The following is a 21,256-nucleotide window of genomic DNA, read 5'->3' as shown; positions in this document are numbered from 1 at the left end:
TTGTTGGATTTGAGGGAAAGGTGAACTAGAGAGGAACTGGGCTGAGTATAGGGAGGGAATGCTGCAGTTGGGAATGTATTGCATGAGAGAAGAATAAAAAATGTAAAATAAAAATGAATAATTGTTTGATTTTGAACTGGGGTGATAATAAAAAAAAAAAGAAGTGGGAACAGCCGCATTTTGTTCATCTTTCTTGATCTTCCTGTGGTCTGCAGTGTTACTGAAAGTAAATAAATACAAATGAAAGCAGTTACAGTATTCACTAATGGGCAGAGTCTCAGACACATTCTGAGACCACATCTTCAAACCCTATTGCCTTTCTTTTCCATGTTTTACAAACACACGTTACATCAGAATAGTAAGCACTCACACACTCCTTTCCAACTGATTCACAGACATGCAACAGTTAACAATACAAAATAAAATAAAAACAATTACTCTAGCATATGTCTTCAGAGGCTGTGCTACAAGTATACTCCCAGCTTCCCCCTTAGACAGGTATATGAACAACTTAAGGGCTCCTCAAGTTTCTGTTCATTTTAAACATTCCTTAAAGAACCTTTATTACATAAACCTATAAAAGGCGTTTGAATGGGACTTGAGTGAGTGGCTAACAGAAGTGAAGGAGGAATTGGGCAGTAGAGTGTGCCTTTCTTTTGTGGTTTTGACAAAAAGAACATAGGATGATCTATATGAAAGTATACAGGAAAATTAAAGTAAGAGGGGCAGATAGAAGTTATGAATGTACTGTAATTGTAGAAATAAATAGATGTAGGGTCGTGGGGTCCTGTGTCCACTCTACCACAGGGCTTGGCCACTCTGGGAGGCAGGACGCAGGACATGAACTGTGATTAAGCCATGCAGTCGCCAAGTGGGTGTCTGGCTGTAGGGAAGCCCAGCTCCAGGGATGGGGAAGCACAGTCTGAGTGCTGGACAGAGTGCTGGACAGGCTCAGCTGTCTGGGTGTCCCCAGCCTTATGACTTAGCTAGTGGTCGTCTGGCTCTCAGGCTCTCTAGGACATCCTGGCGCAACCACTAGATGCTAATAAAGAGCTGAAAACTGAGAATGGAGTGGGAGCCTGCTGGCTTCATCTAGCCTGAGGCAGAGGGGGGAGTTCTGGGTGGCCTTTGGGGGAATTCCTTGGCTAGATGGTGGCAGGCTTGGTTTGGTGGCAACCTTTGTGGCTGGGAGCTCAGAGAGGTCTACAGGAGACTAGACAGTGGTTTTATAGACAAAGGCCTTCTCCATGGCTCCCCAAAACAGATCTGAATGAGAAGAGGCAGTCCATGGTTTTATGACATTTATTGTCATAGCAGAAAGTGGATGAGTAAAACTGTATCTTACTTCTCAGGGTGGGCCTGAAATTAAATACCTTTTGCAGGGAGAAGTATCCAGAAAGGATAGTTAATTGGCTAAGACCTTTAGGTACCTTGTTTGAAAGATCCCCGAAGAGAGTCCCTTTCTAAAGTCACAGGAAATCGCGGACCCCAGACACCGACAGACCATTTTGGATGTAATAAGCAAAGGCGAGGTTTATTACAGAGATCTATTACGGAGATCTCCGGGTCGACATGTATCCTGCGCAGGAGACAGAGGTGTCGACCCCGAAGCTCAAAAGTCAGGGGTTTATATAGGGAAGGCTAGGGGGTTTGGCGCGGTTACACACAATTGGCTAATTTCTGGCGCGGCTATAAGTGATTGGCTCATTTAAACATGGCAGAGAGATTACAGAACAGCAGGAGAGTCCGAATTGACTGGAGCATACAGGATTTTAGGAGCTAGGGGCGTAACAGGGTTTGAAGGACATCTGGTTAAGGTGTGACTAAGAGTAAGCTGGGGGAGGTGCCTTTCTGCCAGATGGTTTGGGTCAGTCCTGATAACTCTGGCTGGTTCCCGCATTCCTTTTCTTTATCTTTATGTTCTGTTAGTCCTAGAGGCAGGGTGGGGCTGCCTGGTCTGGCTTTTCACAGTGTTTAGCCCTGAGTCTGAATTTTGAAACTTATTCTTTTTTTTTTTTTTTACTATTATTATTTTTTTTTTGCAGTTTTTTCTTTGCAGTTTTATGAGATCCCATTTGTCAATTCTTGATCTTAGAGCATAAGCCATTGGTGTTTTGTTCAGGAAATTTTCTCCAGTGCCCATGTGTTCCAGATGCTTCCCTAGTTTTTCTTCTATTAGTTTGTGTGTGTCTGCTTTGATGTGGAGGTCCTTGATCCACTTGGACTTAAGCTTTGTACAGGGTGATAAGCATGGATCGATCTGCATTCTTCTACATGTTGCCCTCCAGTTGAACCAGCACCATTTGCTGAAAATGCTATCTTTTTTCCATTGAATGGTTTTGGCTCCTTTGTCAAAAATCAAGTGACCATAGGTGTGTGGGTTCATTTCTGGGTCTTCAATTCTATTCCATTGGTATATCTGTATGTCTCTGTACCAATACCATGCAGTTTTTATCACTATTGCTCTGTAATACTGCTTGAGTTCAGGGATAGTGATTCCCCCTGAAGTCCTTTCATTGTTGAGGATAGCTTTAGCTATCCTGGGTTTTTTGTTATTCCAGATGAATTTGCAAATTGTTCTGTCTAACTCTTTGAAGAATTGGATTGGTATTTTGATGGGGATTGCATTGAATCTGTAGATTGCTTTTGGTAAAATGGCCATTTATACTATATTAATCCTGCCAATCCATGAGCATGGGAGATCTTTCCATCTTCTGAGGTCTTCTTCAATTTCTTTCCTCAGTGTCTTGAAGTTCTTATTGTACAGATCTTTTACTTGCTTGGTTAAAGTCACACCGAGGTACTTTATATTATTTGGGTCTATTATGAAGGGTGTCGTTTCACTAATTTCTTTCTCGGCTTGTTTCTCTTTTGTATAGAGGAAGGCAACTGATTTATTTGAGATAAATTTATACCCAGCCACTTTGCTGAAGTTGTTTATCAGCTTTAGTAGTTCTCTGGTGGAACTTTTGGGATCACTTAAATATACTATCATGTCATCTGCAAATAGTGATATTTTGAACTCTTCTTTTCTGATCTGTATCCCCTTGATCTCCCTTTGTTGTCTGATTGCTCTGGCTAGAACTTCAAGAACTATATTGAATAAGTAGGGAGAGAGTGGGCAGCCTTGTCTAGTCCCTGATTTTAGTGGGATTGCTTCAAGTTTCTCTCCATTTAGTTTAATGTTAGCAACTGGTTTGCTGTATATGGCTTTTACTATGTTTAGGTATGGGCCTTGAATTCCTATTCTTTCCAGGACTTTTATCATGAAGGGGTGTTGAAGATTGTCAAATGCTTTCTCAGCATCTAATGAAATAATCCTGTGGATCTGTTCTTTCAGTTTGTTTATATAATGGATCACGTTGATGGTTTTCCGTATATTAAACCATCCCTGCATGCCTGGGATGAAGCCTACTTGATCATGGTGGATGATTGTTTTGATGTGCTCTTGAATTCGGTTTGCCAGAATTTTATTGAGTATTTTTGCATCGATATTCATAAGGGAAATTGGTCTGAAGTTCTCTTTCTTTGTTGTGTCTTTGTATGGTTTAGGTATAAGAGTAATTGTGGCTTCGTAGAAGGAATTCGGTAGTGCTCCATCTGTTTCAATTTTGTGGAATAGTTTGGATAATATTGCTATGAGGTCTTCTATGAAGGTTTGATAGAATTCTGCACTAAACCCGTCTGGACCTGGGCTCTTTTTGGTTGGGAGACCTTTAATGACTGCTTCTATTTCCTTAGGAGTTATGGGGTTGTTTAACTGGTTTATCTGTTCCTGATTTAACTTCGATACCTGGTATCTGTCTAGGAAATTGTCCATTTCCTGAAGATTTTCAAGTTTTGTTGAATATAGGTTTTTATAGTAAGATCTGATGATTTTTTGAATTTCCTCTGAATCTGTAGTTATGTCTCCCTTTTCATTTCTGATTTTGTTAATTTGGACGCACTCTCTGTGTCCTCTCGTTAGTCTGGCTAAGGGTTTATCTATCTTGTTGATTTTCTCAAAGAAACAACTTTTGGTTCTGTTGATTCTTTCTATGGTCCTTTTTTTTTCTACTTGGTTGATTTCAGCTCTGAGTTTGATTATTTCCTGCCTTCTACTCCTCCTGGGTGTATTTGCTTCTTTTTGTTCTAGAGCTTTTAGGTGTGCTGTCAAGCTGCTGACATATGCTCTTTCCTATTTCTTTCTGCAGGCACTCAGCGCTATGAGTTTTCCTCTTAGCACAGCTTTCATTGTGTCCCATAAGTTTGGGTATGTTGTATCTTCATTTTCATTAAATTCTAAAAAGTTTTTTTTTTTATTAACTTGAGTATTTCTTATATACATTTCGAGTGTTATTCCCTTTCCCAGTTTCCGGGCAAACATCCCCCTCCCCCCTCCACTTTCTTATCGGTGTCCCCCTCCCCACCCTCCCCCAATTGTCCCCCTCCCCCCAACAATCTAGTTCACTGGGGGTTCAGTCTTAGCAGGACCCAGGGCTTCCCCTTCCACTGGTGCTCTTACTAGGATGTTCATTGCTACATATGAGGTCAGAGTCCAGGGTCAGTCCATGTATAGTCTTTAGGTAGTGGCTTAGTCCCTGGAAGCTCTGGTTGCTTGGCATTGTTGTACATATGGGGTCTCGAGCCCCTTCAAGCTCTTCCAGTTCTTTCTCTTATTCCTTCAACGGGGGTCCTATTCTCAGTTCAGTGGTTTGCTGCTGGTATTCGCCTCTGTATTTGCTGTATTCTGGCTGTGTCTCTCAGGAGCGATCTACATCCGGCTCCTGTCGGTCTGCACTTCTTTGCTTCATCCATCTTGTCTAATTGGATGGCTGTATATGCATGGGCCACATGTGGGGCAGACTCTGAATGGGTGTTCCTTCAGTCTCTGTTTTAATCTTTGCCTCTCTCTTCCCTGCCAAGGGTATTCTTGTTCCCCTTTTAAAGAAGGAGTGAACCATTCACATTTTGATCATCTGTCTTGAGTTTCATTTGTTCTAGGCATTTAGGGTAATTCAAGCATTTGGGCTAATAGCCACTTATCAATGAGTGCATACCATGTATGTCTTTCTGTGTTTGGGTTAGCTCACTCAGGATGATATTTTCCAGTTCCAGCCATTTGCCTACGAATTTCATAAACTCGTTGTTTTTGATAGCTGAGTAATATTCCATTGTGTAGATGTACCACATTTTCTGTATCCATTCCTCTGTTGAAGGGCATCTGGGTTCTTTCCAGATTCTGGCTATTATAAATAGGCGGCAATGAACATAGTGGAGCACGTGTCTTTTTTATATGTTGGGGCATCTTTTGGGTATATGCCCAAGAGAGGTATAGCTGGATCCTCAGGCAGTTCAATGTCCAATTTTCTGAGGATCCTCCAGACTGATTTCCAGAATGGTTGTACCAGTTTACAATCCCACCAACAATGGAGGAGTGTTCCTCTTTCTCCACATCCTCGCCAGCATCTGTTTTCCCCTAAGTTTTTGATCTTAGCCATTCTCACTGGTGTGAGGTGAAATCTCAGGGTTGTTTTGATTTGCATTTCCCTTATGACTAAAGATGTTGAACATTTCTTTAGGTGTTTCTCCGCCATTCGGCATTCCTCAGCTGTGAATTCTTTGTTTAGCTCTGAGCCCCGTTTTTTAATAGGGTTATTCGTTTCCCTGTGGTCTAACTTCTTGAGTTCTTTGTATATTTTGGATATAAGGCCTCTATCTGTTGTAGGATTGGTAAAGATCTTTTCCCAATCTGTTGGTTGCCGTTTTGTCCTAACCACAGTGTCCTTTGCCTTACAGAAGCTTTGCAGTTTTATGAGATCCCATTTGTCGATTCTTGATCTTAGAGCGTAAGCCATTGGTGTTTTGTTCAGGAAATTTCTTCCAGTGCCCATGTGTTCCAGATGCTTCCCTAGTTTTTCTTCTATTAGTTTGAGTGTGTCTGCTTTGATGTGGAGGTCCTTGATCCACTTGGACTTAAGCTTTGTACAGGGTGATAAGCATGGATCGATCTGCATTCTTCTACATGTTGCCCTCCAGTTGAACCAGCACCATTTGCTCAAAATGCTATCTTTTTTCCATTGGATGGTTTTGGCTCCTTTGTCAAAAATCAAGTGACCATATGTGTGTGGGTTCATTTCTGGGTCTTCAATTCTATTCCATTGGTCTATCTGTATGTCTCTGTACCAATACCATGCAGTTTTTATCACTATTGCTCTGTAATACTGCTTGAGTTCAGGGATAGTGATTCCCCCTGAAGTCCTTTCATTGTTGAGGATAGCTTTAGCTATCCTGGGTTTTTTGTTATTCCAGATGAATTTGCAAATTGTTCTGTCTAACTCTTTGAAGAATTGGATTGGTATTTTGATGGGGATTGCTTTGAATCTGTAGATTGCTTTTGGTAAAATAGCCATTTTTACTATATTAATCCTGCCAATCCATGAGCATGGGAGATCTTTCCATCTTCTGAGGTCTTCTTCAATTTCCTTCTTCAGTGTCTTGAAGTTCTTATTGTACAGATCTTTTACTTGCTTTGTTAAAGTCACTCCGAGGTACTTTATATTATTTGGGTCTATTATGAAGGGTGTCGTTTCCCTAATTTCTTTCTCGGCTTGTTTCTCTTTTGTATAGAGGAAGGCAACTGATTTATTTGAGTTAATTTTATACCCAGCCACTTTGCTGAAGTTGTTTATCAGCTTTAGCAGTTCTCTCGTGGACCTTTTGGGATCACTTAAATATACTACCATATCATCTGCAAATAGTGATATTTTGACCTCTTCTTTTCCGATCTGTATCCCCTTGACATCCTTTTGTTGTCTGATTGCTCTGGCTAGAACTTCAAGAACTATATTGAATAAGTAGGAAGAGAGTGGGCAGCCTTGTCTAGTCCCTGATTTTAGTGGGATTGCATCAAGTTTCTCTCCATTTAGTTTAATGTTAGCAACTGGTTTGCTGTATATGGCTTTTACCATGTTCAGGTATGGGCTTTGAATTCCTATTCTTTCCAGGACTTTTATCATGAAGGGGTGTTGAATTTTGTCAAATGCTTTCTCAGCATCTAATGAAATGATCATGTGGTTTTGTTCTTTCAGTTTGTTTACATAATGGATCACGTTGATGGTTTTCCGTATATTAAACCATCCCTGCATGCCTGGGATGAAGCCTACTTGATCATGGTGGATGATTGTTTTGATGTGCTCTTGGATTCGGTTTGCCAGAATTTTGTTGAGTATTTTTGCGTCGATATTCATAAGGGAAATTGGTCTGAAATTCTCTTTCTTTGTTGTGTCTTTGTGTGGTTTAGGTATAAGAGTAATTGTGGCTTCATAGAAGGTATTCGGTAGTGATCCATCTGTTTCAATTTTGTGGAATAGTTTGGATAATATTGGTATGAGGTCTTCTCTGAAGGTTTGGTAGAATTCTGCACTAAATCCGTCTGGACCTGGGCTCTTTTTGGTTGGGAGACCATTAATGACTGCTTCTATTTCCTTAGGAGTTATGGGGTTGTTTAACTGGTTTATCTGTTCCTGATTAACTTCGATACCTGGTATCTGTCTAGGAAATTGTCCATTTCCTGAAGATTTTCAAGTTTTGTTTAATATAGGTTTTTATAGTAAGATCTGATGATTTTTTAAATTTCCTCTGAATCTGTAGTTATGTCTCCCTTTTCATTTCTGATTTTGTTAATTTGGACGCACTCTCTGTGTCCTCTCATTAGTCTGGCTAAGGGTTTATCTATCTTGTTGATTTTCTCAAAGAAACAACTTTTGGTTCTGTTGATTCTTTCTATGGTCCTTTTTGTTTCTACTTGGTTGATTTCAGCTCTGAGTTTGATTATTTCCTGCCTTCTACTCCTCCTGGGTGTATTTGCTTCTTTTTGTTCTAGAGCTTTTAGGTGTGCTGTCAAGCTGCTGACATATGCTCTTTCCTGTTTCTTTCTGCAGGCACTCAGCGCTATGAGTTTTCCTCTTAGCACAGCTTTCATTGTGTCCCATAAGTTTGGGTATGTTGTACCTTCATTTTCATTAAATTCTAAAAAGTTTTTAATTTCTTTCTTTATTTCTTCCTTGACCAGGTTATCATTGAGTAGAGCATTGTTCAATTTCCACGTATATGTGGGCATTCTTCCCTTATTGTTTTTGAAGACCAGTTTTAGGCCGTGGTGGTCCGATAGCACGCATGGGATTATTTCTATCTTTCTGTACCTGTTGAGGCCCGTTTTTTGACCAATTATATGGTCAATTTTGGAGAAAGTACCATGAGGAGCTGAGAAGAAGGTATATCCTTTTGCTTAAGGATAGAATGTTCTATAAATATCCATTAAGTCCATTTGGCTCATGACTTCTCTTAGTCTGTCGACATCACTGTTTAATTTCTGTTTCCATGATCTGTCCATTGATGAGAGTGGGGTGTTGAAATCTCCCACTATTATTGTGTGAGGTGCAATGTGTGCTTTGAGCTTTAGTAAGGTTTCTTTTACGTATGTAGGTGCCCTTGTATTTGGGGCATAGATATTTAGGATTGAGATTTCATCTTGGTGGATTTTTCCTTTGATGAATATGAAGTGTCCTTCCTTATCTTTTTTGATGACTTTTAGTTGGAAATTGATTTTATTTGATATTAGAATGGCTACTCCAGCTTGCTTCTTCTGACCATTTGCTTGGAAAGTTGTTTTCCAGCCTTTCACTCTGAGGTAGTGTCTGTCTTTGTCTCTGAGGTGTGTTTCCTGTAGGCAGCAGAATGCAGGGTCCTCGTTGCGTATCCAATTTGTTAATCTATGTCTTTTTATTGGGGAGTTGAGGCCATTGATATTGAGAGATATTAAGGAATAGTGATTATTGCTTCCCGTTATATTCATATTTGGATGTGAGGTTATGTTTGTGTGCTTTCATTCTCTTTGTTTTGTTGCCAAGACGATTAGTTTCTTGCTTCTTCTAGGGTATAGCTTGCCTCCTTATGTTGGGCTTTACCATTTATTATCCTTTGTAGTGCTGGATTTGTGGAAAGATATTGTGTAAAATTGGTTTTGTCATGGAATATCTTGGTTTCTCCCTCAATGTTAATTGAGAGTTTTGCTGGATACAGTGACCTGGGCTGGCATTTGTGTTCTCTTAGGGTCTGTATAACAACAGTCCAGGATCTTCTGGCCTTCATAGTTTCTGGCGAGAAGTCTGGTGTGATTCTGATAGGTCTCCCTTTATATGTTACTTGACCTTTTTCCCTTACTGCTTTTAATATTCTTTCTTTATTTTGTGCGTTTGGTGTTTTGACAATTATGTGACAGGAGGTGTTTCTTTTCTGGTCCAATCTATTTGGAGTTCTGTAGGCTTCTTGTATGTCTATGGGTATCTCTTTTTTTAGGTTAGGGAAGTTTTCTTCTATGATTTTGTTGAAGATATTTACTGGTCCTTTGAGCTGCGAGTCTTCACTCTCTTCTATACCTATTATCCTTAGGTTTGATCTTCTCATTGAGTCCTGGATTTCCTGTATGTTTTGGACCAGTAGCTTTTTCCGCTTTACATTTTCTTTGACAGTTGAGTCAATGATTTCTATGGAATCTTCTGCTCCTGAGATTCTCTCTTCCATCTCTTGTATTCTGTTGGTGAAGCTTGTATCTACAGCTCCTTGTCTCTTCTTTTGGTTTTCTATATCCAGGGTTGTTTCCATGTGTTCTTTCTTGATTGCTTCTATTTCCATTTTTAATTCCTTCAACTGTTTGATTGTGTTTTCCTGGAATTCTTTCAGGGATTTTTGTGTCTCCTCTCTATGGGCTTCTACTTGTTTATTTATGTTTTCCTGGAATTCTTTCAGGGATTCTTGCGATTCTTTCAGGCATTTTTGCGATTCCTCTCTGTAGGCTTCTACTTGTTCTCTAAGGGAGTTCTTCACGTCTTTCTTGAAGTCCTCCAGCATCATGATCAAAAATGATTTTGGAACTAGATCTTGCTTTTCTGGTGTGTTTGGATATTCCATGTTTGTTTTGATGGGAGAATTGGGCTCCGATGGTGCCATGTAGTCTTGGTTTCTGTTGCTTGGGTTCCTGCGCTTGCCTCTCGCCATCAGATTATCTCTAGTGTTACTTTGTTCTGCTATTTCTGACAGTGGCTAGACTGTCCTATAAGCCTGTGTCTCAGGAGTGCTGTAGACCTGTTTTCCTCTCTTTCAGTCAGTTATGGGGACAGAGTGTTCTGCTTTCCGGCGTGTGGTTTTTTCTCTCTACAGGTCTTCAGCTGTTCCTGTGGGCCTGTGTCTTGAGTTCACTAGGCAGCTTTCTTGCAGCAGAAAATTTGGTCTTACCTGTGGTCCCAAGGCTCAAGTTCGCTCGTGGGGTGCTACCCACGGGCTCTCTGCAGCAGCAGCAACCAGGAAGACCTGCGCCGCCATTTCCGGGAGCTTCAGTGCACCAGGGTTCCAGATGGTCTTTGGCTTTTTCCTCTGGTGTCCGAGATGTGTGTGCAGAGAGCAGTCTCTTCTGGTTTCCCAGGCTTGTCTGCCTCTCTGAAGGTTCAGCTCTCCCTCCCACGGGATTTGGGTGCAGAGAACTGTTTATCCGGTCTGTTTCCTTCTGGTTCTGGTGGTGTCTCAGGCACAGGGGTCCTGCCGCCCCTGGGCCCTCCCCCATGGGAGCCCAGAGGCCTTATACAGTTTCCTCTTGGGCCAGGGATATGGGCAGGGGTGAGCAGTGTTGGTGGTCTCTTCCGCTCTGCAGCCTCAGGAGTGCCCACCTGACCAGGCGGTTGGGTCTCTCTCTCACAGGGTCTGGGGGCAGAGAGCTGCTGCGGGCCGGGATCCGCGGGTGTGGGACTTCCGGTAAACACAGAACGTGCCCGGTTCTACAGGAATTCTGCTTCCGTGTGTCCCAAGCTCACCAGGCAGCTTTCTTGCAGCAGAAAAGTTGGTCTTACCTGTGGTCCCGGGGCTCAAGTTCGCTCGTGGGGTGCTGTCCACGGGCTCTCTGCAGCGGCAGCAACCAGGAAGACCTGTGCCGCCGTTTCCGGGAGCTTCAGTGCACCAGGGTTCCAGATGGTCTTTGGCTTTTTCCTCTGGCGTCCGAGATGTGTGTGCAGGGAGCAGTCTCTTCTGGTTGCCCAGGCTTGTCTCGAAACTTATTCTTTTAACTTCATATTTTTAAACCTTAAATCTGTATAATTTTCCTTTCATTTAAAATGGAGATCTGTTGTGAACCTATGTGACCACAGGTTACTTCCTCTATCTATGGAGGTTTTGGGGGAATTGTCCTTACATGACTGAAGGCCACAAATCTATAGGGAGCTTCGGCTAGTGACAGGGGCCTGGTGCCCGGGAATTAAGAGAAGTCACCAAAATTTCTTAGCTCAACCAGGAACCAGGCTACCCTTCACCATCCCACAAATATGTCACAAGAAAATCTTTGAAACGTTTGAGGTTTGCTGTAGAGCAACTAAAGTACATCAAGTGCTAATATTAGCCTGCAATACTATGCAACAGAATCATCGTTATTAATTGCCATTCCTTTCAATTCTTAGAAGCGAAATCAAGTGCTTCTAAGAATTCTAATTCGAGAACCCTGTCAGAAATAGCAGGTCACCACCCTGCGTGGAGGAAACACAGATAAGGAAAGGCCTAAATGGGGAACCAGCTACCTAGGGTGAGGACAGAAAAGGAAGTGACTCAGAGAAAAGACAATGCCAGGAAATACCACAAATTCCACAAGATGGGCAGGACAGGGACAAATGAAGGAGACAACCTTCCCTTTCAAGTTGATCAATAATTTTAAATGTTGCTCAGGGTAACCAATTGCAGTTGTCCAACTCAGGCAACCACTGAATTCCCTCCCAAAATGTTTATAAAAAGTGTGTGCTTTGTGAGCTCAGGGTTTTCTCTTACTTGCATGCTGGGGGACCCCAGTGTACATTGGAACAATAAACCACTTGAGGACTGCAGTGATTCTGGGCTCTGTGGCCTTATTGAGTGGGGGACGGACTCTAACATAAGCATTTTAAACAAAACTACAGTGCATAATCCACTGAGTAAATGGTATAAGTTCCTGATTGCCATTTCTGAATTCTCTGTCATTTGTGAATAAAGATTAGCATTCATGACTTATTTCCCTTTATCAATGAACTCAACTGAACTGGAGTCCCAACTGGGGAGGAACAAACTCCTTGAAGGGGACCAGTTGGCAGGCTAATGCTACCTTTCAAAGTCCCCAGGGTTTTCTCATTTCTGCTTGAGCTTCAGCCAAAATAAATAATTGGGGAGGAAATCAAATTTTAAATCTCTAGGAAAAGTATAATTAACTACTGCCATATCGTGCTGTTTGTAGTCTGCAGGGCAGATACTCTACTAGGTCTTAGTCTCAGGTGATTAGCTTGGCCATTACCTCTCATTTATCAAGAAAGTGGATCTGCAAAATGTCTTAGTCATGAAGTCATGAATCAATTTCCTTCCAAGTGTTTGCTCTCAGCTTGCACCAGAAGATTATTCCCTCTACGTGCAATATTCCCCAACTATTACATATATTATCACTACCCAAACGAATTCATTCAAAAGACCTGTTTATTCATCATTGTGTTGGGGTGGTTTCCTTAATTTTTGTCATCATTATCTTTGTTCTTTCTGATTACTGCCTTCCTTGAAATCTGTCATCTTCTTGGGCTTTGTTGGCTTAGTTCCACAAACAACATCAGGGGCAATAATGTAAAACAAAGTTTTATAGTAGACCAGGGAGGATTTGAAATTTTTTTATTTATTATTGTAATCACAAAGTACAATTGCTCCCCTTAAATTACACTAATACATTTTCAACTTTTGTCCTTAGTGAACTCTTACATAAGTGGGTAGTGAATAAGGTTTAGAAGTGGTGGGGGTGGGGGGGGGCGCTCTGTAACTTGCAGGTCAATTGTGAGCAGCTAATCATTCCCTTGAGTACCCACAGAGCTCTGGAAAGGAGTGCTAATCCACCCTGGGGGATGCCAGAACTTCCTCTTGCAAATGTCAGGATGCATTCAGAAATTTAGCTAGTGAATACTGGATGAGTTCATCTCCTTCCTCAACCAGTTTCTGTCAATAACTACCTTACCATAAACAGAGAAAAGTGGGACCCAATAATGATTCAATACATAGGTTTAGCACAGAAGTTTGTAGCTGTCCTTTTGAATAAATCAACAAGATAAAACACACTGAAATGTACTGTTTTTAATTTCTTCTTAAGTGGTTACATATATGTTTCCCAAGAAGTAAACTGAATTTAACTTGTAGAATATAACAAAAAATTGTTTAAACTTTTTCCCCACCAAGCCATACTCATCGTTTATGAAGATTATTCAGCCAAGGACTCATTATCCATCCTGCAAAAGGTTTTATCCTTAGGTGTGCAACTATTTCCAAATAAAAATAACATTTCCATAAGTAGAGGAAAAAGAATGCGTGCAGCCACCTGTATTTACTCCCATGTTAAGTTTTTCAGTGAGAAGCTAATCAAAGTCAAGAGTAAAATGTAATACCACACAGAAGAGTGTATTTGCAACCATAAACAAAGAAGTTTCATCCAAAATATTCTCCAGGAAAATAAGTAAAAATAGAAGCATCATGACTTTAAGATTTGACAAAGTCATTGGACAGACACTGTATAAAATAAAGGAAAAATCCAAAATGATTAATATGTAAATTTTTTTAAAGTTTCCTTTAAGGCTGAAGGGCTTACAAAGTGTTTGGTACTCATGCAGATGTCCCAAGATTGATCCACATCATCATCACCCACAACACAAAGTTCACAACCGTATATTACTCCAAAGGATAGCACACTCTCTTCTGGTTTCACTTAGGTACCTGCACTCATGTACATATATTCATATGCCTGCACATGATATGAAATATGTTAAATCTTTATGATCGCTTCAAAGTAAATACTAACATTGTAATAAGAGAAACCAGAATTATGCTCATCAGTTTGGCTAACATTAAAAATGACCAGCAAGGCCACATTTTTTGCAACCATGTGAAACAACCTAAGACTCTTACTTTTGGTGGTGTGTATATAAATTTCATTTTGAAAAAATAATTCAACATTACTTAGTGTTTTTTATTTGTTTGTTTATATGGGAGATTATATTGGTGCATTTCCATATGTTGAACTATCCCTGTATCTCTAGGATGAAGCTTACTTGTTCACGGTGAAAGATTGTTTTGATATGTTCTTGAATTTGGATTGTGAGAACTTTATTGAGTATTTTTACATAGATTTTCACAAGGAAAATTGGCCTGAAGTTCTCTTTCTTTGTTGAATCTTTGTATGGTTTAGCTATCAGCATAACTGTGGCTTCATAGAATGAATAGGAAATGCTCTTTCTGTTTCTATTCTGGGGAAAGTTTGAGAAATATTGGTATTAGGTCTTCTTTGAAGGTCTGATAGAATTCTGCACTAAACCCATTTGTGCCTGGACCTTTTTTGGTTGGGAGACTTTTAATGACTGCTTCTATTTCATTAGGGAATATGGGGCTGTTTAGATGGTGTGTCTGATCCTGATTTAACTTTTGTACCTGGTATCTGTCTAGCACATCATCCATTCCAGTTTTGTTAAATTTAGGCTTTTGCAGTAGGAGCTGGTGATTTTTTTTAATTTCTGCAATATCTGTTCTTATGTCTCTCTTTTTTGTTCCCGCCAGCAGGGACCCAGTTATTCAGGGTCCCGAAGAGGCTTTCTACCTGTGGGCCAAAATGGGGGTGAAGAGAAGAAGGAGACCAAGCAAAAGTTCTGTTGTCAAGGTCTCGTTTATTGAGAGAAATGTACAGCATTTAAAGCTCTGAGGCAGGAATAGAAGCGGGAACTGAAGCTTAGGGTGCGGGAGTTTGAGAAATGCCCAAGGATATAAGGTGAGTCACTACACTGCAAGATATCCTCCTATAACAAAGAGGCAACAGTCTTCCGGGGACATGTTCTTTGAAAAGGTCGAACCCTTCTCAGGAATCTGCTCAGGGACATCCGGTGTTTTGCTCAGGCTGAAACATCCTATCATTGCTCCCAGGGTCTTCCTGGGAGAGGCTTTAGTTCAACAATCTCATGTCTGTATGGCAGTCATTTCAAGGTTAAACGTCTGTGGCCATACAGCCCAGAATCAAGTAGCCACCTTGAGCTATGCAGTCACAAAGCAGCTAGGCCTAAATCCAATGCGGCTCACTACACTTTTCATTTCTGATTTTCTTAATGTGAATAATGTCTCTGTGCCCTCTAGTTAGTTGGGTTAAGGGTTTAGCTATACAAGAATTTTCTCAAAGAATCAGTTCCTGATTATATTTATTCTTTGTATAGTTCTCATTGTTTCTACTTGCATGGGCTTATTTCAATCTTCTTGTATTGGTTGAGGTTTGTTTTGTGTCTGATTATATGATCAATTTTAGAGAAGGTACCATGATCCTGGGGACCCAATGGAAGAGCTATAGGAAGGTCTAAAGGAGCTGATGGGGGATAGCAACCCCACTGAAGAACAATATCAACTACCTGGACCATCCAGAGCTCAAACACCAACCAAAGAGTATACAATGAGTAATTCAGGGCTCCTGTTATATATGTAACAGAAGATGATCTTTTCTGGAATTAATGAGAGGAGAGGCCCTTGATCTTGTGGAGGTTTGATGCTCCAGTATAGGGGGATGATTGAGTAATGAGGAGGGTATAGGTGAATGGGTGGAGGAGTAACCTCATAAAGGCAAAGGGCGGGGTGAGAAGCGGGATGGGATGAGTTTTTTTTTTCTTTTTTCTTTTTTTGGAGGGATAACTGAGAAGGAGAATATCATTTGAAATGTAAATGAATAAAATGATTATTAAAAAAATTTAGTCAGTAAGGAAGTTGATTTACCAAGGAACAGTCATAGATATAAAAACTACAAACATTTCTGTACATTTGTACTAAGACAGATACAAGAAATTTAGTAGCAGACATGGAACATGCCAGAATCAAATGGTATAGCTCAAATGCCATACCAACAAAATACTGAAGCTACAATGTCTGTAGCTTGCTTAATTACAAAATCTTATATAAAAGTGTAAAGAAGTAAAGTAGAGCTAGACAAAGTGAATGGATGAGATCAAGGTTCGTATGGCAACTATTTATTATTTGAGACAACATTGGCTCGGAACAAACAGACAATTCCTCACACTAAAAACCCCGGCAGATCTGATCCAACAATGTCCGTGAAAATTGGCTATATTTCAGAAACAATGTGGTTCTCAAAAGAATAAGATCATATTAATCATTACTATGCTTTTTATTCAATGAAATTCATGAGCTAGAAAAACATGAATTTGTTTAGTTAGGGGAACATAATGACTAAGAAAGTGAAGAGCAAGAAAAGACTTACGAAGAAATAATACTTAGCCTGCCTTTCAAAGTCCTCAGTATGTCCTCTCTGTTGGTGTCTGATGCTTTTGGGCTTGTGATGACTTACCTTCTGATCACTGAAGATCAAGAGGAGATACACAAAGCAGCTGATTTCCACAGTCCCCTTTAATGCCATAATCCTAATGTTCCTAGTCCCTTCATCAGGCCCCACCTCCCCGTAATGCCATTCTTGCTATATTAGTTTGCTTCTCTCTTGCTGTCATAAACTCAGACTAAGAGCAGCTTTGGGGAACAGAAGGCTTTATATGGTACAGGTTATAGTCCAGCATCCAGGTAAGTCAAGGCAGGGACCTAAAGGCAGGATTAAAACATAGATCAAACAGAAAAGGAAAAGGAAAGCATCAATTGAGAGATTGTATCAATCAATTATCCTGTGGCCATGTATGTGGTGTCGAGGTGTTGAGGGGCATCTTCTTGATTGCTAATAGATATAGGAGGGTCATTCAATCGTGCAAAGTGTCATTCACAAGAAGGGAGCTCCAGACTGTATAAGAAGAATAGTTGAAAATGAACCTGAAAGCAAGCCAGTAAGCATCGTGCCAAGTCTCAGCTCATCTTCCTGACCTCTTGAAGCCCGAGGAAAGCTGCATCTTCATCGATGTCCTCTTCCTCCTTCCCCTCAAAGAGACTTTGACCCTAACTTACAGTGCCAAGCCACAACTGTGCTCCATGATGCCTTGATGCCTTCAAAAAACCGGTTATCTTGCAGGAGCCTTTTGTCCGTTATTTATCAAGTTGTACTGCCAGCTTGAGATGTAGCCTTGTTCCACCCCTGGGTTCAGAGCTTCCATGTGCTGACCCTGAGAAAATTCTTCCCAGTAGCTTTCTTCTTAATGATATTGGTCCATTTTCAATCACATCTAATTCTTTAGCCCAAACTGACCAGAAAAAAAAAAAAAACAGAAACAAATTCTTAATTAAATGTATTGCACAAATGACCCCAATAGACTAATTGCTCCCCTCTAAACTTGATAATCCATACATTGTCACATAGAACTCAACATTATCTTCCTAGTTAATTTGGAAGTACAACTATTTGTTTAGCGTGAGCTTTTAGTGACTTTTTGAGACTAAATTCTCTACCTTACTGCAGCAAAACAGTCCGAGGCAGAAAAGGCCCATGGTCAGGTCTACTCACTCAGCAACACTCACTCTCTGGTATCGATTTCTATATTAGTTTTCTTCTCTGTTACTATGACTAAACACTGACCAAATGGAGCTTGGTAGAGGAAAGGGATTATTTGACTGATAACTCCAAGTCACAGTCCATCATCCGAGAGGAAGGTCAGGAAAGGGACACAAGCAGGGCCTGAAGCCGAAAACTGAAGGAGAACACTACTTTCTTATTGTCAAGCTTGTTCTCCAGATCACACTCAGCTAGATTTATGAGACAGGCAAAGTTTGCTGACTGAAGATGATACTACCCACAAGGGTCTTAAGTCTCGTACATCAATTAGCCATCTTGAACAGTTTCTCACAGACAATGCCACAGGCAATTCTGATAGAGGAAAGTTTTCAATCCAGATTGTCTCTACCCAGGTGACTGCTGTTTCTGTTAAGTTGACAATAAAATTTAAGCATTAACAAATGGGTCTTGGCCTTCCTCCTTCTTTACCTTCAGAGAGTTTATTGGTTGTATCATGGATATTCTGAGCTTTTGGGCTAAAATCCACTTATCATTGAGTACATACAATGTGTATTCTTGTCTGAGTTACCTTACTCAGGATGATAATTTCTACTTGCATCCATTTGTCTGCAAACTTCATGAAGTCATTGTTTTAAATAGATAAATAGTACCCTGTTGTGTAAATATACCACAATTTCTATATCCATTCTTCTGCTAAGGGGCATATGGGTTGTTTACAGCTTATGGTTATTATAAATATGACTGCTATAAATGTAGTGGAGCATGTGTGCTCGTTTTATGTTGGAACATCTTTTGGGTATGGGTCCAGTAGTGGTATTGCTGGGTCTTCAGGTAGAACTTTTTCAGATTTTCTGAGGAACCATTAGATTTATTTCCAAAGTGGTTATCAGCTTGCAGTCCCATCAGCAGTGGAGGAATGTTCCTCTTTGTCCACGTCCATGCCAGTATCTGCTGTTATCTGTGTTTTTTGATTCTGGCTATGGGGATTGGTGTGAGTTGGAATCTAAGGGTCATTTTGATTTGCATTTCTCTGATGCTAAGGATGTTGAACATTCCTTTAGGTACTTCTCAGCCATTCAATATTCCTCAGCTGAGACTTCTTTGTTTAGCTCTGTATCCCATTTTTAAATAGGGTTATTTGGTCCTAAAGCATAGATGCTTTAATCCTACATTGAAGGGGATGTAAAATAATCACATGAGCTAGAAAAAGGGAGGGGCATATCATTGAGAGAGAAGAGTGAGGGAAAAGGGGGGGCAGGAACAGGTATCAGAAGGGACAGGAGAGAAGTAGAGAGTCAGGAAATTGAATAGAAACATATAGCAGAAAGGGATAGAGGACTGGGGGTAGCCACTAGAAAGTCCAGGATCCAGGAAAGTGACAGGCTCCCAGGAGCCAATGGCAACGACTTTAGCCAAAATGTCCAACAAAGGGGAGATACAACCTGTAGAGACCACTTCTAGCATACAGGCATGGCCCCTAGTAGAGAGATAGAACTACCCATGCATATAAAAATTTTTAACTCAGATATGGTCCTTTCCAAAGGAAAGTAAGGGACAAAAAAAAATTAAACAGAGATGGAAGGAAAGACCATACAGAGATGGCACCACCTAGAGATCCATCCTGTCTGCAGACACCAAACTCCCACACTGTTGCTGGTGCCAAGAAGTACTTGCTGACAGAAGCCTGATATGGTGGTTCCTGAGAGGTTCTACCAGTGCCTGACCAATACAGATGGAGATACTTACAGCCAATTGAGCCCAGCTACTCTACTCCAATGGAAGAGTTAGGGGAAAGACTGAAGGAGCTGAAGGGGATTGCAACCCCATAAAAAGAACAATATAAACTAACTGGACCACTCAGAGCTCCCAGGGACTAACCACCTTCCAAACAATATGCATAGAGGGAGCCAGGACTACAGATACATATGTAGCAGAGGGTAGCCTTATCTGACATCAATGGGAGGGGAGGAAGGCTTGATACACCACCATAGGGGGAGGCTAGAGTGGTGAGGGAGGAGGGTGAATGGGTGGAGGAGCACCCTTATAAAGGCAAAGGGGAGTATGCAATGGGGTGATGGGATTGGAGGTTGATGGAGGGGTACACGGGAAGATGGATATCATTTGAAATGTAAATGAACAAATTGATTAGTAGAAAAAAATTCACATACCTTTCTTTCAGTCATAAAAACAAAAAACAAAACCGAAAACAAAGAAACAAAATCCTAACAACAACAACAACAACAACAATAACAAAGAAAACCCAAATGTGTCTTAGAAGTACATACTAGATCCAGAATGCATTTGTGGAGCCAATAAGTGGTGTTGGATTAAAAAAAATGCTCAGATCTTTTCTTGTGAGTTTTGAGTTGTTTTCTGTATAATAAAAAGGCTTTACAGTCAAGAACAAGAAAAATTGAAAGAATAAAACAATGTCACTTTCATGTGTCTATGGAAGTTTTCTTAATTCATAAACGTCTACATCAATAGATAAATAGCACATAATGCCAATTTCTCGTGGATGATTAGTAAACCGAAACTAATATGTTCTGCCATAACTTAATCATATTTGGCAGCATCATTTTACTTGTTTTAAATCACTTGGTAAAAGTTGCCATGTCTCTTCCTTGATCATATAGCTTTGCTTAGGGCCAACCTATAGATTAGAGTCTACTATACAAGACACTTTTCCTAATGACCTGAGTCCAAAACAGGGTACTGCTCAGATCATAAAGTTCTTCAGGAAAGGAACCAAAGTAGAAGGCATATTTTAGTCATGAAGTAGCACAACAGTCCATCCAAAACAAATATGAGAGTATAGAATGTCTTATCAGATCAATGCTATGATCCTGTAGCTGTCATTCTGGTGGGAAACTAGAGTTGCCATTTAGTAAAACCTGTATAAGAAAAAAAGACGGAATAAACACAGTGAACATTCTAGGCCTAATAAGTAATATATGGGGCTATCTCCTTACATTGTGGCTCAGTAGTAAAAGACTTCCTGCATAGGCATAAGGAGCTGAGTATAACTCTTCAGCCCTCACATAAAAGCTAAAAATGTCCTATGATTTTGCATTAGGGAGATAGAAACAGGTGGATACTTGGAATTTACTGGAATTTAAATGTGTAAACTTTAAAATTCAGGGAGAGACCTCATCTCAAAAACTAACAAGGACAGGGAGCAATAGTCAAAGACCTGAAACATTGACCACTGACCTTTATATGCATGTGTGAATGCACAGCCAAATGTATTGAACACACATATGTTCACCTTTGCATGCATAACACACACACACACACACACACACACACACACAAAGTAATAAGAAAATTATAGAAATTAACTCCAGAATTATAAAATAAAAATGAGACTTGTTTTCCAACTTAGAAACCATAATATCTTAAAGAAATTTAAGAAAAATGTAATACATGAAAGGAAGAACCTATTAACTGCTGCCAGAAGCAAATAGGTGTCCAAATCCAATCTTCCCAGTGTATCTACCCGTTCTCAGGATAAAGACTTATCTAATGCCACTGCTCCCAGTTAGATTAGTAATTCATAAAAGATGAATAAATCAAGAACATTCAACACAGTGCATAGTTAAATTTATTCCAGAAATGTAATTAGATGATTCAAATGAAGGATGGAAACAAAATCTGATAATTATCAAACCTATTCATGTTAAATATTCTGCCAAGAATATGAGATAATTTTTTTCTTCTTCACAAAGTATACTTCTACCTTGATTCGTA

Source organism: Rattus norvegicus, chromosome 4 (genome assembly GCF_036323735.1).
Source record: "Rattus norvegicus strain BN/NHsdMcwi chromosome 4, GRCr8, whole genome shotgun sequence".
NCBI lineage: Eukaryota > Metazoa > Chordata > Mammalia > Rodentia > Muridae > Rattus > Rattus norvegicus.
This window is presented reverse-complemented; position numbering follows the sequence as displayed.